Source organism: Sciurus vulgaris (genome assembly GCF_902686455.1).
Source record: "Sciurus vulgaris genome assembly, chromosome: 12".
In the NCBI taxonomy this organism is placed as follows: domain Eukaryota; kingdom Metazoa; phylum Chordata; class Mammalia; order Rodentia; family Sciuridae; genus Sciurus; species Sciurus vulgaris.
Window position 1 is genome coordinate 109,000,231 of NC_136473.1, and position 16,815 is coordinate 109,017,045.

Below are 16,815 nucleotides of genomic sequence, written 5' to 3' on the forward strand. Positions count from 1 at the left end.
TGTCTGGAGAAGCCTGTCTCTCCAGCTGTCACCACCAAGGTGGACTTATAAGGTAGAAGAGATGAAGGACAAAGAACAGACCTAATTCCCTCCAGTCCTTTTTTTAAAGTTTTTAAAAATTGCTAAAAAGATCGTCCACATTTTGGAGTAGAGTGTGGCGCTTCAAACACATTGTGTACGATCATTATCAAATCGGTGCATTTTGTATCCAACCCCTCATACATTTATCATTTCTTTGCGGTAAGAACATTAAAGATTCCTCTTGTCTAGCTTTTTTGAAATATTGATTGCAATATGGATAACCTCAGTGCCACCACTGTGCAGAGGAACATCAGAACTTATTTCTACCCTCTTACTGTGAATTTGTACCCACTGACCAGCCTCTCCCTGTCCTACCTGGTCTCTCAACCACGTGTCCACGAGGTCAGCTTCTTCAGATTTCATAGGTTTTGCTTACAGGTGAGCACATGTGGCCTTGGTCTATCTGTGCCTGGGTTATTTCAGGTGACACACAGGGTGCTCCAGGTCATCCACGTTGTCATGAGCAGTCGGGTCCTGTGCTCCTCGCAGTGGCTGAGTTCTGTTCTGTGGTGTGCAGACACAGCCCTTTCCGTCCCCATCCACTGCTGATGGACACCTGGACTGATTCTTCATCTTGGCTGCTGTGAACAGTGCTGCACTGAACACGGAAGACTGACTTGGCACCTTGATCTCCTTCCTTTGGGAGTACACAGCAAGGGGTTGCTGGACCGTATGAGTTCTCGTCTTCATATCTCCAGGAGTCTCATACTGTTTCTGTAACACTTGCTACTGTTTGGATAGGGCCCGAGGGTGTCCCCCAAGGCTTCATGTGCTGGGAACTCAGTCCTCAGTGTGGCAAGGTTGACAGGTGATCAAATCACTGTAGGCACCTTCCTCAGAAGGGATTCACGTAGTTCTACCGGACCCTGGCTGGTTCTCACAAGAGGGCTGTTAGACAAGAGCCAGAGGACTGTTCCCCAGCCCTGACCTCTCCCTCTCACATGCATTCAGCTGAATGTGCTGCCCACCATGTGACACAGTCAGGGGGCCTCTCACCAGACCTGAGCAGATGTCAGCAGCATGTTCCCAAACCTCCAAAACTGGAGACTAAATAAACCTCTTTTCTTTATACGTTCCTTGTCGCAGGAATTTTGTTATAGCAGTGGAAAATGTACTAGCAATGACTACTAATTCACACTCCCGCCATTGGTGTATGAGTTCCCCTTTTTCCATAACCATGCCAGAATTTGATATTTTTTTGTCTTTTTGATAATATCCATTTTAATTAGGGTAAGCAATAGCTTACTATGGTTTTGATTTGCATTTTCCTGGTAACTAGTGATGTTGAATATTTTTCATAGGACTATTTGTAGTCTTTCAAGAAATGTCTCTTCAGGTTTCCCAGAGTCTTAACTGGTTTCAGCATCAACATTAAAGTCTAAGTTCAGGGGCTGGGGTTGTGGCTCAGTGGTGGAGAGCTAGCCTAGCTCGTGTGAGGCACTGGGTTCCATCCTCAGCACCACATAAAAATAAATAAATAAAATAAAGATATTGGGTCCATCTACAACCAAAAAATTTAAAACAAAATTAAGTCTAAGTTCAGAGTCTTATATAATACAAGTCAGATACAGGAGAGACTGGGCAGGAGTCATTCTGAGGTCAGTTGCTCTCCAGCTATGAACAAGGAAGCTCAGTTATAGGCTTCTGACATAAAACGGGGGGGAGGGGAGGGACAGACGTTCCCATTCCAAATGGGGACATGGGCATGGAGAAAGGAGCAGCTCATCTTTGCCTAAGTAAGCCCAAAAGATCGTTTCAACTGTGAACAGAGATAATGTATCTTCTTCCATTCTGATATTGGTCTTTCTTTCTTTCTTTCTTTCTTTCTTTCTCTCTCTCTCTTTCTTTCTTTCTTCTTTCTCTCTTTCTTTCTTTCTTTCTTTCTTTCTTTCTTTCTCTCTCTCTCTTTCTTTCTTTCTTCTTTCTTTCTTTCTTTCTTTCTTTCTTTCTTTCTCTTTCTCTCCCCCCCTCCCTCCCTCCCTCTCTCTCTCTCTCTCTCTCTCTCTCTCTCTCTCTCTCTCTCTCTCTCTTTCTTTCTTTCTTTCTTCTTTCTCTCATGCCTGGTTGTTCTGGCTAGGGCTTCCAGCACCATATCATGTGCAGCCTGTGGGAGAGGTTACCCTTGTCTTCTTCCTGATGCCAGCTGTACACTGTCCCATTGGTCTCTATTTTATTGAGGTAGATTTCTTCTATACCTTATTTCTTGTGAATGTTTGTCATGAAAGAATGTCAAATTTTGTCAAGTGTTTTTTTTTTTTTTCTGACTCCATTGAGATTCTCATCTGATTGTTATCCTTCATTCTGCTAATGTGACATATCATACTTATAAATTTGTGTACGTCAAACCGTCATTGCATCCCAGGAATAAATTCCACGTGATCATGTTGTGCGACCCTTTTAATGTGCTGATGAATTCTGTTTGGTAGACTTCTGTTGAGGATTATTGCACCTGTGTTCACCAGGGGCATTGGCCTGGGCTTTTCTTGTCGTGTTTATATGTGCCTTAGTTATCAGGGCAGTGCTGGCCTTATAAAACCAGGGTGGAAGCATTCTCTCCTCCTCAATGCTTTGAAAGACTTGAGGAAGATTAGCATTGATTCCTCTTTAAATGACAGGTAGAGTTCACCTGTGAAGGCATTGGGTGGCGTCACCTCTTATTTTTGGGAGGTTTTGATTCCTTATTTAATCTCTTCATTTGTTATTGGTATGTTTAAAATGTCTATTTCTTTATGTTTTGATCTTTATAAATTGTGTATTTCTAGGAATTTATTTCATCTAGGTTATTCAATTTGCATATAATCGTTCAAATACCTCTGACATTTCTTTGAATTTCTGTGGTATTGATTGCAGTGTCTCCTCTTCCATTTTTAAATTTAATTTAGTGGAGTCTGAGTCTTCTTCCTTTTTTTTTTTTTCTTGGTTAATACAGCTAAAGATTTTTCAATTTTATTTATTTTTCAAAATCAAATTTTTTAATTTTTTAAATTATCTTTCTACTATTTCATTTATTTCTGTTATAATAGTTATTATATTCTTACTTCTGCTTGCTGTAAGTTTTAGTTGGTAATTTTTCTCATGCCTCATTTTTTCTCATGCAAAATGAGGCCTGAGACCATTTTTCCTCCCCCTCCTCCTCCTCCTCCTCCTTCTTCTTCTTTTGTCTTTTTTGTGGTTCTGGGGTTGAACCCAGTGCCTTGTGCATGCTAGGCAAGTGCTCCACCACAGAGCATATCCCCAGTCCTTTTTCTTTATAACTGTAGGACTTTATCACTATGAACCTCTCTCTGGAGATGACTTTCCAGCTTCCCATAAGCTCACTTATGCTGTGTTACCATTTAAAATCATCTCAAGATATATTTTGGCTTCTCTTTTGGTTTCCTCTTGGATCTGTTGGTTGTTAAAGAGTGTGCTGTTCAATGTCCAGGTAGTTGTAAATAGTATAGCACTCCTTCTGATTTTGATTTCTAATCTAATCCCACTGTGGTCAGAAGGGATAATTGATAAGATTTCAATCTTCTTAAAACTTTTAAGACTTATTTTGTGACATAACATATGACCTAGCCTGGAAAGTGTCACACACGTGCATTCTGTGGTTGTGTAAGGGATAATTCTGTATGTCTCTTAGGTATATTTGGTCTATAGTTCCAGTCAAATCTGCTGTTCCCTAATTGATTTTCTGCCTGGATGATCAGTCCATTGTTGAAAGTGAGGTACTGAGCCATTTACTGCTATTGTGTCGCTACCCATGTCTCTCTTTATTTTTGTTAATATTTACTTTATATGTTTAGGTGTGCCCAAAGTTCAATGCACATATATCCAAAATCATTATATTCTCTTGATTAACTGGCCCCTATATCATTATATAGGGACTTCTTTGTCCCTGTTACAGTTTTTGGCTTAAGATTTTTTTTGCCAAATAATTTCAACACTCTTCTCTCTTTGGTTATCATTTGCGCATATCTTTTTTCATCTCTTCCCTTTCAGCCTATGCGTGTCCTTAAAGAAAAGGGAGTCTCTTGCATGAAGCACGTTGTTGGATCTTGTGATTAAAAAAAAAAAATCCATTCAGCCGTTCTGTGTCTCTAGTTGGTGATTTCAATCCGTTTATATTTAAAATAATTATTGATAGGTTAGGACTCACTAGTGCCATTTCCACCCCCCTATTTTGTAGTTTTTTTTCCTTGCTCTCCTGCTATCTTTTGTAGTGGATGCTTTCATTTTGATTTCTTTCTTTTTATCTTTTGGTTTCCACTAGAGGTTTTTTCCCTCTGTGGTCGACATGTTGCAGACACAAAATATCTTATAGTTTATTTAAGATGATAACTTCAAATCAATAAAACTCTACATTTTTACTTTCCTTTAACATTTTATGCTGAACATGCCACACTGCATCTTTTACATTTTATGTCTGTTAGCAAATTAATGTCACTATCATTGTTTTTAATACCATTTTGTCTAAATTTTATGATAGAAGTTATAAAATATTTACACACCACTATTACATTTTTATTCTGAATTTTACTACATATTCATGTTTTCCAGTGAGTTTTATGCCACCATATTATTGTTGAGCATCATTTCATTTCAACTTGAAGGATTCCCGTCTATATTTCTTAGAATAAAGGTCTAGTGTGGATAAACTCCCTCAATTTTTATTGGTTTGGCTTTATCTCTCTTTTATATCTAATGGATAGGCTTGCTGCATGCAATATTCTTTATACACAGTTTTGATGAATTGCTTTTTCTCCCAATACTTTCAAAATTCTCTGTTTTTTATTTTTGACAATTTGGATATTATGCATGTAGGATAATCTTTGAGTTGATGTTACTTGTTGACCTTTGAGTCTGTTTGTACATATTCTTCCCAAGTAGTGGGAAATTTCCAGTCATTGTTTCTTAAGTACATTTTTTTTTTTTTTTTTTTTTTTTTTTTTTTTGCTTCTTTTCCCCTCTTGTCTCCCTTTGGAAGTCCCATAACTATAAGTTCATTTGTTTAATGATGTCTCATAGGTCCCTTGTGTCTTCTCCACTATTTTTTGTTCATATGTTTCTCTTTTTATTTCTCCAGGTGGATGATTTCAAACTATTTATCTTTGAGTTCACTGATGGTCTCTTCTGCATGATTAAGTCTATTATTGAAGTTTTCTATTGAATTTTTCAGTTCTGTTATTGTACTCTTCAGTTCCAGAATTCCTTTTAGTGTTTTCTATTTCCCTATTAAATTTTTATTTTGTCTATACTTCTTTGCAATTTTATTTAGTTGTCTCTGTCTTTTTAGTTGTCTCTGTCTTGTATTTTAATAAGCATCTTTAAGATAAGCATTTCAAATCCTTGGTAGATCTCCATTTCTTAGGATCCATTACTATAGCTTTAGTAATTTAATTTGGTAGCTTCATGTTGACTTGATTCCTCATAATCCATGGAACCTTATATTGGTGTCTGTGCATTTGAAACAGTTAACAACTTGCTAGGCCTTAAACATGAATTTTGTCATGTCAAGAGCTTCTTCTGTTGACTCCCTGGGCTGACATGATATGGTCAGGTAGGTGGAGCCGAGTCAGGTAGCCTCTGCTGTGGCCACAGTGACACCTGGAACTGGCAGACTTGCATCAGCATTCTGGTTTGACATGGTTCTTGCCTGGTCTCTGGGTCAATGTGACTGCCCTCATGATCTTGGCCAGTAGGTTTAGCACTAGAATCAGGATTTGGTTGAAGGTTCAACGTTGCGTGCAAGATGGTGGGCCTATTCCTAAGCCATTTTAGTAATGTCTTCTGCTATGTCTAGGAGGGTTGCTGTATGGACAGGATTGTACCAGTACTGTAGTGGAAAGTAATGGAACCAAGTTACAAGGCTGTTTTAAGGTCCACAGTAAGAAATGAGATTTTCAGATGTGCCTTTGTTGCATGTGTGGATACATCTCTGGCCAGATCCTTCAGTGAGCAGGACGCCTCTGAACCATGACTGAAAGGGACTGGAATTGAGACACAGAGACTCCAGGATCTATAGTCAGACCAAGGTCAGCAGGCTTTCCTCTTGGTGTTCCCTGTTCATGCCTCTTGCAGGGTTCCTGTTAGGGCAGGAGCCGCTGGGGTATGGTTAGATCTGGGTCTTGGGCTGCTGCAGGTCCATGGCCAGGACCAAGGTCAGTGGGCTATTGCTTGAGTCATGTGTGGGCATGTTTCCATCAGGGGGCTTGGTAGACTGTGTTGGTGGCAGGACTAAGGCTAATGGGGCTATGGCTATACCCATAGAGGGACAGAGCTACTTCTGGAGCTATCAGTGGGGCCACAGTAAGTAAGCCCGCCACCTAGACACAGGCCTGCCTTCTCAAAATGGGTATCCTTGGTCTTGGGCTTCCCTGGGGTTTCTTAACTTCCTACCTGAATCCCCAACACTTTTGTCCAAGAATGGATACCAAATTATTATTGCTATGGGGGGAAATATATGTGGGAGTCCACATATTCTACCATCTCGCACCAGATTTTGTTTGAATTTCAAAGAAACTCTTGCTTTTCTTGACTGCTAGTTGATTTACTAGAAATAGGGTATATATTTCTAGTGGCTATGTTGTTATAGCGATAATGCTTAATGGCTGAAAGGTTCATATGAAATGCTGATGGCTTTTATAGATTCAGATTTGATCACCAAAACTGCTGTGGAACATTTCACAAATACTTGCTCTTCACAGGTCATGTGCTGACACTAATGTCTGAACTACGTAACAGCAGAGGCAGTGCCAGGGTAGGCTTGGTCAGCCCCTGGTACCTCCTGTTACCAATTTAAGAACCTTTTGAATTTCAGAGCCAGAAGAATGCTGGGTTTATTTCCAAAGAAATATTTTCATATTTTTTTTTATCTAGCTATGTCATGTAACTGTGGGACCTAAATTACTGATGTGAAATTATGCAAAATGTTGGGTTGTTGCCAGTTTCTAATTTCAATAATGAGAATGGTAGCAATGATGATAAAAATAATTTTATCCAGCAATTTCATCTTCAGGGAATCTATTCTACAGAAATATAAATACAAGTATGTTTCAACAAATTATACAGATAAGTTTATTTCAATGCCATTCAAAGTGTCAAAAAACTGGAAAAAAATGAATGCTTATTGTTAGATAAATGGATGTCTTTCTATTCCCTCTGTGGGATATTCTTTGGGTTCCAAAAAGCATAAATTAAAATTATAATGGATGGCTTGGAGAACTAGCCCATGAAGTATTGGGAAGGAAAAAAGCAATATGCATTAAAATGCTTATAACATCCTAATATCCAAAATAAACACCAATCTGATTTTCTGTATAAATGTGAACATAAATGCACACAGACACACTCACCTACATATATACCCCTCATCGTTAGTGCTTTTCCTTGGTGGGGACGCTCATGTATGAGTAGACGGAAACTCGAAGACTGAGCAAACCAACAAAAGGATGAGTACAATGGCGGGGGGACTACAAAATTTGTCACTGGGGAAAAAAAATAAAATGTTCTAGAACTTAGATAATAAAAGAGATAATAAGCCAGTGTAAATTTGAACAGGAGTCTAATACAAAGCTTGGCTGTGCATATGTGGCTCCTGACCTTTGGATGCATGTTGGAAAATACTGACACAAAATCCGATCCAGCGACGGCATCGTGTGGGTCTACCTGTGGTGTCCTTCACAAGAGGCCAGTCACTGCTCCTCATGCTGCTAATGTGACCCCAGGAGCAGGGAAATCAAATGGGCCTTCATTAAGGGAATTTATGACTCTGAGTTCCCTTCCAAGAGAGTTGCTGAAATTCCAAAAACCCGGAGTCCCCAGGAAAGGCAGCAATTACCAGAGCCTTCCAGAGCAGGAGCCTCACAGAGTAAGAAAATCACTTTTATAACTCATTAGAGAGAGACTCCTTGTCTTGGTTGCTTTGATATTTCTGGGGGGTGTGGGGAAGAGTGACAGGATAGAGTTTAGGGCCTAATTCTACTCTCTGATTGCACGACTTGACTACTACATGCGGTCCAAATACTCTTTACAGGGCTGGTTTTGGACCTGTAGGGCCAGTCGTCTGGCCTTCCCTCCAGAGGAGTGGGCCTCTTCCTCCCTACAGTCTACGTACAGCCATGGCTCTCAGATCCAACATCCCCTGAGACACACCTGGGGCAAAGGAGGGAGCAAAACCGGGACCCTTCCAGTGATTATTACTCATGTCTGCATTGTAGAATAATAATTCTCAAAATTTACTTTCCACTTAAAAACACTTAATTTTAGAACTCCACAAGATCAAGGATTAACATTCCAATTGGCCTCACTAGACCTTTTGGCCAGGGCGATTTTCTGTGCGGGAATACCCTTAGGATTTCGGGGAAGTTAACCTGCCCTGAAAAACTGTCCTTAAACGTTTCCAGATGCTCCTGTGGGGAGGCACTGCTGTCTCTGAGAACCACTTACAGGTCAGCCCAGTTATTTTATTTTTAGATCAAATAATATGAAGGAGGTTAATTGATTTATTCAAATCGTAGCTGACAAATTCATCAAATATTTTCCCAATACCTGCTATGTGGCAGGCACTGAGTAGGGTGCTGAGGGCAGAAAGATTTGTAAGGCACAGAGTGCAGGACTTAGCAAAGAAGACATGTGGAATAGTTAATTTCACTGTTTTACACACACACACACACACACACACACACACACACACACACACGCTTCGTTCATTAATCTAGTAAGCCAGTGCCCACAATGTGCCTGGTAACAGTTTCAAGCTTAAGTGATCTGTAACTTATACTGTCGCTACTTTCCGGTTATACCCCTATGCGTCTGACATACAGTGTTATGTACTTAGACTTTAGGATCCCTTCCTTAAGTTTTGAGATAGTACTCCCATTTCACTATCCCTCCCTGTCCCAGGATATCATCAAAGGAGACTAGTCATTGATTGGCCCCTCTGTAACACAGAAGTCACTTAGAAGTTATCATCAAAAAATAAAACTCTTTGAAATTGTTTTAAAAGTTTGAAGTTTTGGAAAATGTTACATATTGTAATGAAAATGTTACAGTGACTATTATTGTGATCTAGAGATCAATCAAGATTTGAAGAATGCAGTCTTCAAATGTATTTGTTTACGTGAGACCTAGTGTATTTGTCAGCTAACTTTGTTGGCTTGACTTCTGAAGGTGCTGGAAGAGATTCAAGAGTTCTTCGACCTTTTCATCCGAGAACAAAAAATAACCCTGTTTTCCTACACAACTCAGCATTTTATGGAGTGATAAGAGTTGAGGCTTTGATATGATCTGCATCTTACAGCAAAATGAATTTTTTCTTTCATTCCCAGGAATTATGGAGACCCCTGAGAGTCCCTGTTTACTTCGACATCTGAACCTTGCGCCTCTGCAGCTCACCAAGGCCTTGGTTATCATCATTGTGTAAGCTTTTCTTTCTAAAAATGGATAGGTTCTGGCAGAGCGTAGGGGTCGTGTCCACTGTACTCATTTGGATTTTCCTCAGGCCCAGCACGATGCCCTCTTCAGGAACAGGTTCTCACCTGGTCACCTGCTGAATGTCCCCATTTTGGAATCAGAAGCCCAGAGGCTCCTCCTAGCAGGTCCCCGAGGCCAGGCGCACTTGCCAGGCTTTGGCAGGCCATGCTCTGCTGCTCCTCGCCCTTCGTTCCCCTCTGGAGAGCATCAATTATCGTGATGTCTCCACCAGGGATTACGATCAGCCTTGGAGAAAAAGTGTAGAACTATTTTCTCTTCGTTTGGGGACCTTCTATTCTGGTCTCCCCAAAAGATCACGTACCAGTCCCTGAGGCGTCGTGTGCGTTAGCTGGAAGCAGGTTCCTCAATGCGGGACGACCTGAGCACGTGACCAGCCGCAGCACAAGGGACCCCAGCCGGCGCGACCTGAGCCTGTCCACCAAGTGGGGGACCAAGCCCAGGCATAAATCCCCTGCCCCGAAGCGCCTCACCCTTCCCACCCCCGCAAGAAAAGAACATCAGCCTGCCCGAGGCCAGGGGATTGCCCAGCTGCCATCCGGAGAGCGGCGCACGCCCGAGGTGCCGCCCTGGATCTCGCAGGCCACAGGCTCGGCTGCCCCTGGACGCGGACCCCGCGTGCGCTCAGGCTCCCCAGAGCGGTCCGTGGCCCGGCCTGAGGAAGAGCCCGAGGTTGTTCACCGCGTGGACTGTTACAGCAGCACATTCCCAAGTCACATGACGGTTGCCTGTTAGGACAGGATTCCGGGGTCTCCGGTGGACGAGCTCCGGGAAGCAGCTCTGCGTCCTAATGCAGTCAGCCAGCCCGTTCCCGCTGGCAACCCGTCGACTCCCAGGCCCACCCGCACCGCAGGAAGCAGTTCTGGGGGTCTCTCCCTGGCCCGCCCACCTGGTCAGGCGCTGCCTCGTTTGTTGTCTCGCGCTGGATCGGGACTTCAGCTCGCAGCAGTACTGCTGTCCGAGATGGGTCTTGTCCTTCTAATCACCACCTAAACTCTCCGGGGGAAGGGAACACATCGTACGTTCATGGGAGCATCTTGGGTGCCTAGCACTTTGCCATTTACTCTGTAAATATCTTGTAAGAAAAACTGTCACGTGAGATAAGTACGAAAATACTTTTTTTAAATTTCAAACTGTGAAATAAAATCTCTGGAGGCCAAGGTGCATGAATATAGGCCTATTAGGAAATAGCAGTCTCTGACTCAGGCCCTGGTAGATCTGCCCTCCAAAGTACCATCTCCGGCTTTCTAGTTTGATATGGCAATTACATTATACAAGCTGGCAGGGAGTGCCCAGGGACACACCGTCGGAAGCACCACGTGCCACTCTGGGCTAGCAGGTGACTCTGGAAGGGCGCATGGTCGAGTGCCCCCACCACTGCAGCCATGTGCTGTCTATCTGGACCCCCAGGGTGAACAAGCTGAGCACATATGAACCTGTGTATGAGGAGCCTGCAGCCGGGAAGTCCCCTGACCCCAGTACCCTTGCTTTTATCAAAGCAGAGACTCAAGTTTTTCCCCAAGCAACATGCTGTGGCCTGAGACCCAGCTCCCAGGATCTTAGTCAGGGCTTCCTGTGGAGTTGGGAATTTCCTCGATGGGAGAAGGGGACCAGGCTTCCTGTGATGCCCCAGCAGCACCATATACTTTTCTGGGCTCACAGCCTGGGGACCTGGGGTTGAAGGAGGCTGCTGGAGCTCCTGGCTCCTGCTGATTCCTCTCCCCCATCACTGTCTTCCTATGGCAACTTCCTTCAGCCGTGCTATCCGTCTTTTACTTATTGACTTTTCTGTCTCCTCCTTTGCCTCCCACTAGGGTAAGGATTCCTCGTGGTTTTATTCACTTCTGAAATCCCTTCAATTAAACAATGTCTGTGGAGACACTTGATAGTATCATGAGATGGGAACCTTCCTGAACACGTCATCTTTGCCCCTGACGCTCTGGGCAGCTGGCGTTGGATCTCCCCAGGGTCTGAGGAAGAGCAGAGCCAGGTGAGGTCTTTTGAGGTTTTAATTGTACTAACAGGTACTAGGTTTTGCTTGCATTGAACAGAAACTCCAGAACTACTTGAATCTCTTTTTATTTTTATTTTTTTGTTACTGGGCACTCAACCACTGAGCCACATCCAGCCCTTCTTTGTATTTTATTTAGAGACAGAGTCTCACTGCAGTGCCCAGCCATTGCTGAGGCTGACTTTGAACTGGTGATCCTCCTGCCTCAGCCTCCTGAGCCACTGGGATTACAGGTATTGCTGGAATTTGAACCCAAGTCATCTGGTTCCAGAATCTAAGGTCTTAATCACTACTTCATAAAGCCTCCTTCTATCAACAAATCCAGTAGGCAAATGTAAGTAACAATAACTATATAGTGGGATGATATTTTGATAAATGAACTAAATTTGTTGCCAGTCACTATTTCCTATAACTTGATGATCTTCCTTCAAATAGCAGTGTCTTGATGCCCTTAGGGACAGTATGACAGAATATAAGACAGAAAACAAAAGAATTGAACTGTGAGGTCTGAGCACAAGCAATAGATTTGAAAGAAGAGCATTGTATCTCCTCATCCAGAGCAAGTGGGCCTGACTCCTCTGGAGGAGAAAGAACTTAAGCTGTGTTTTGGTTACTTCTCTCCTAAATTCCTGTGTTAGCTCTTCACTGGTGTGACAAAATTCAAGAGAAAAACGACTTGGAGAAGGAAAGATTTATTTTGGTGATGGTTTCAAAGATTTTAATCCATGGTTGATTGGCTCCATTGCTCTGCGCCTGGCATGAGGCAGGACATCATGGAGGAAGAGTGTGGTAGAAGAAAGAAAGGTACTGAGCTCATGGCAGCCAGGAAGGAGAAAGGGAGAAAGAGGGAGAGAGAGAGGGAGAAACTGCCCTGGCAGAGAGTATTTGGTAAATATTAACTCATTAACAAATGAAAGAATTTCAGGGAGTGTTCCAGGACTTGTTTTGGAAGAGAACCTGGGTGTTCTATTGATGCCCAGGGCCACTCCTTCCCCGCCTGAGACCAGCTCTGTCTGGGGCCTGCAGTCCATTAAGCAAGGCCACAAACATATAATTTTTTCCATTCCCTGTAGGAATTTATTTTTTCCTACCAGTAGGACTATCATCGAGATAACTGATGTAAAGGTTTTTGATAGCCGAGGTCTTCAGAGGATGGAAGGTTCTGTGATCAGTGTGATGACCTTACAAAGTGAGGAAGCTGCAGACCTGAGGAATCGAGAGCCAGCGAGTTTCAGTCGGAAAGTCTGGGCTGGAACCTTGTTGTGCCTCATGGAAAGTTACTATGCAATTTGATTTTGTTATCTATAAAAAGCGAATTTAAAAATTGTTTGCTTTGGGAAGGTTGCTATGTGAATTAAATAAAAGGTATAAAGTTCTTAGTGCAATAAAAGTTGACTGCCACACTCAGCTGGAATACACAAGTATTCTGGGGAAGGAGCAGGAAGTTCGTGGGAGCCACAGAGCCAGACAGGTGTCTGCCACTTTATAGTCAGGGCAGAACAAAGATATATATGGCAAAGAACCTTTTCAAGTCAAAATTAATGCTTTGACAGAACAGTATTTTTTAAAATGTCTTATTTAGTAAAGCTTTAACCCATGTTTGATATTCCTTGAGTTTCTCTAAGTACATGAATTGTTTATTTTAGAATTTTCTGAAGTAGTTAGATAATGTTTCATTATTGGAGTTATTTCATGAATTTTTTTGTAAATGCATCTGTAAATTAATGGACATATTATGAGTGAGGAATAAACTAAAACACTCCCAAATTTCAAGATGTTATGTAATGACTTATGCAATTACCGCTTTTTAGATCAGCCCCTGCCGATTTATGTCTGTTGTATCTTCTTGGTGCACATTGTGAAATTCCTCTGCCTGGCTTATTTATTACAATGAACCTTGTGTTCATCTTAGACAACATCAGCCCAGACAACTCCTACTATTGGGGTTCTGCATCATTTATTTATTCTCCCCTACTTAAAAAAATCAGTTTTTAGTATTTTTGGTTATAATTATCCTCTTAATGAAATGTCTTCCTCTGTATTTGATAGTTTGCAAAGGAAAATTTTACCTTGAGACGTTTTTCATATTTGTAGGTGGTAAAGGGAGACTCAAAGGAAGAAATGATGTGGTTAAAAAATGGGATCCCGAAGTGTCAGGATTAAATTTGCTGACACTTGGGAATAGTGCAGTCTCCAGGCCTCATAACACATGCCTGAGGGGTCATCTAATTCCAACCACATATGAATATTGTGTAAGTGCAGTTCTCATATTCTTTGATTAAGGACCTCTGAAAAGAGTACTTTTGGCCAGTCTCCTTTCAAGCTATGGAGTCAGAGTTCAACTAGATTACTTTCTCTCCACGTCATGGCGAGTGGTCAGGGAGAGATGCAGCGGGAGCACCCACTGAAGAGGAGTCAGCAGTCTGATGGACTCGGAGTGTCAGGATTCTACAGCAACTCTCTGAATGGCATCTGGGTGGTCTAAGGTGGCCTCAGGTGGTTGGTTTGACTTCTTGGGCCTCATTTCTTGTATCAGAGGCACCTTACTGGGGTTGGAGGACCAAGTGGGACACTGACCCTTGTAATAGATATGCTACTGTATTTTGAAGTATTCTAAGTGTTATGGAGGTGCAGACCCAGCTCTGGCTCCCAGTCACAGTCCCCACTGATGCCCTTTCTTAATCTCGACTGTAAAACCACAGTGCAGGTTGGAGGCCCTTCTGACTACACGGGCCCTCCTCAGCATCCAGCAGATGGCCATCGAACCAATTTTTCCTGACTGTCTAATTAAGTCACCACCCTACTCCAGATCATGACTTCATACTTAACCCCTTTAGCCTCTGTTTCTCTGCATAACATGGTTTTAAAATTTCCAAAATATTTATCTGGTTCCTAATATGGGCCAACAAGGGTGCAAAGCATTGGGGATTTTTTTTTTTGATGGTCTACTTTTATTTCAATGTGCATAAAAATCATCCAAATATGCATAAACACATAAACACACAAAATTATCTATCATATTTAAATATTACTGTTAATTCATCTTCCAAAGAGCTAATGTGTTGTTTCATCTGTAAATAATGTGCAATCTGTGGTTCATATTACTCAATTTGGCCTACACATTAAAATAATTAGAGAACCTAAAATGATTAACAATGGCAAAAAAATGCCTAAACCTAGATCCTACATCAGAGATTCTAAGTGGTTGTTTATAGCCCTTTTTTAGCATTGGGGATTTGATGGCAGATACCATGCAGTCCTTACCACAAGAGAACTTGTAGATGAATGAGAGGCAAATGATGTTTCAGCTTCCTCTTCAATGAGAAGAACTAAAAATCATCCGTTGGATCAACGTGTATGTGAGTGCTCACTAAATGACAGTCACTGCTCCAGCACTTGAGGTCGCCCTGGTGGACACAGTCAAGTGGTCACTTCCACTGTGGCTCTGTCCTGGGTTGGACTACTCTGGAAGCAGTACATGCATGTCATTGAAGAGTAAAAATCTGCTCTTTCACCTTATATCCCAGGCCACGGGGTTCATCACCATTCATGACTTGTGGACATTTCCAAGATTTTCTATGTGTCTGCCACCATCTGCATATATTTTATTTTTAAGCAAATGGGCCCAACTCTAATTCTGGTGCATTAAAATGAAGCACATTTTAACATCTCTGAAATGGGGATACACATTATTGTCAATGCCATCTTACGGTTTTAGTTGGCAGCATGTTTCTGTTTTATTTGTGATACTTAAGAGGGCAGATCTCAAGACTGAGTCAGTGAATATGGCATTGTGATAGAGACCTGGCTGTGAGAACAGAAAACCAGTACCATCCCAGGATCTACATTGGGCTGAAAGGTAGAAATGAAATCCAGTAGTGTAGACGAAGCAAAGTCATTTTTCTCACATAAGCTGACATTCAGGAGCTGGGGACACAGGGCTGATGCATGGTGGGCTAGACTATAGGTGCCCCCGCTCCAGGAGCATGCTGGAGCGAAGCATCTCTAAGACCTTGCTCACTCTGAGACTCAAAGGCTTTGCTCAGAGTCCAGAGTTGCATCTGTTGGTTCGTGACCACTATTTCAGTCTTCAAAGCCAGCGGAGTAGCATCTTCAAAACTTTCTTTCCCACGGACCTCCCATCTTTCTCTAATAAAGACCCTTGTGATTACCTTGGGACCACCTGAATAATCCACTAGAAGCTGCCCTTCTCACAATTCATGATCATCTCTGTAAATGTTCTTTTACCATGTTAAGCAACATTTTCAAAGATTCAGGGATTAGAAATGGGATGTTCTTGGGGAGGATACTATTGACCCTACCTCTCTAGGTATCCTGCTATTTTATTAAAAGGGAGAGGAAGGTTGCCCTAATCTTGAAAGGTGAATTCTGGATCTTCTGGGTGATATATCATATTATGGGTTAGGGGAAAAATTAAAATAATTCATTTTCCTTCACTCCTTTAGCACTCATAAATGTGCCAACGTTTTTGTTGAAGCAGGAGGGGAAGGTGTTCTGTTGGCATCTCCCTAATCTGGCAGGTATGGGCTGAGCATACATCTGGGGCCAGCCATGTGAGTCCCAGAACACACAACCAAGTGTAGGAGATGACCGCTACTTGCCAGAAACCCCAATTGTACAGAGCAGAAGGGACATAGATAACTTTATGAGTCTGGTAAATGCAGTGCGTCATATAACCCGAGATGTTCAGCAACACACAGGAGCAGCACCCGGCAGGGGCTGAGGAGGTGTGAAAGGGCACCCGGTGCCACCTGTCAGGTTGACTAGAGAAGCGGGCGGAGGATCTGACTTAGTGGTGGCGCAGGGAAGTCATCTGGGCTGGCTGCTGCCTTTGCATCTGAGGCTGGAGCTTGAAATCTGCAGGGCGGGTGGTGGGAGGGGAGGTGCGAGTGAAGGGAGAGGCAAGGTCAAGGTGGCCCCTGCAAGCCCAAGTGTGTCCTCTTTCTGCCTCCAAACTGATGTCGATCATGTGCGTGTTCTGCAGGAGGAGCTGGGGTCCTTTGTCAACAGACCCCAGCACTCCTGGCCCAGGAGTCAGGAGCTGGAGGAAGTTCAGGGAAGTGGGGTGGCTGCTGACCCACCACGGAGAGGTGACCCAGCAGAGAAACGCCGACACACGTGAGCTCCAAGTCTGCACATCACAAGACACCACACCCAGTCACAGAGGAGAGGGTGCAAGTCTAAGTGCAGGTGTCTGCTGTGGCCAGAGTGGCATCTGCTCCAGGGCC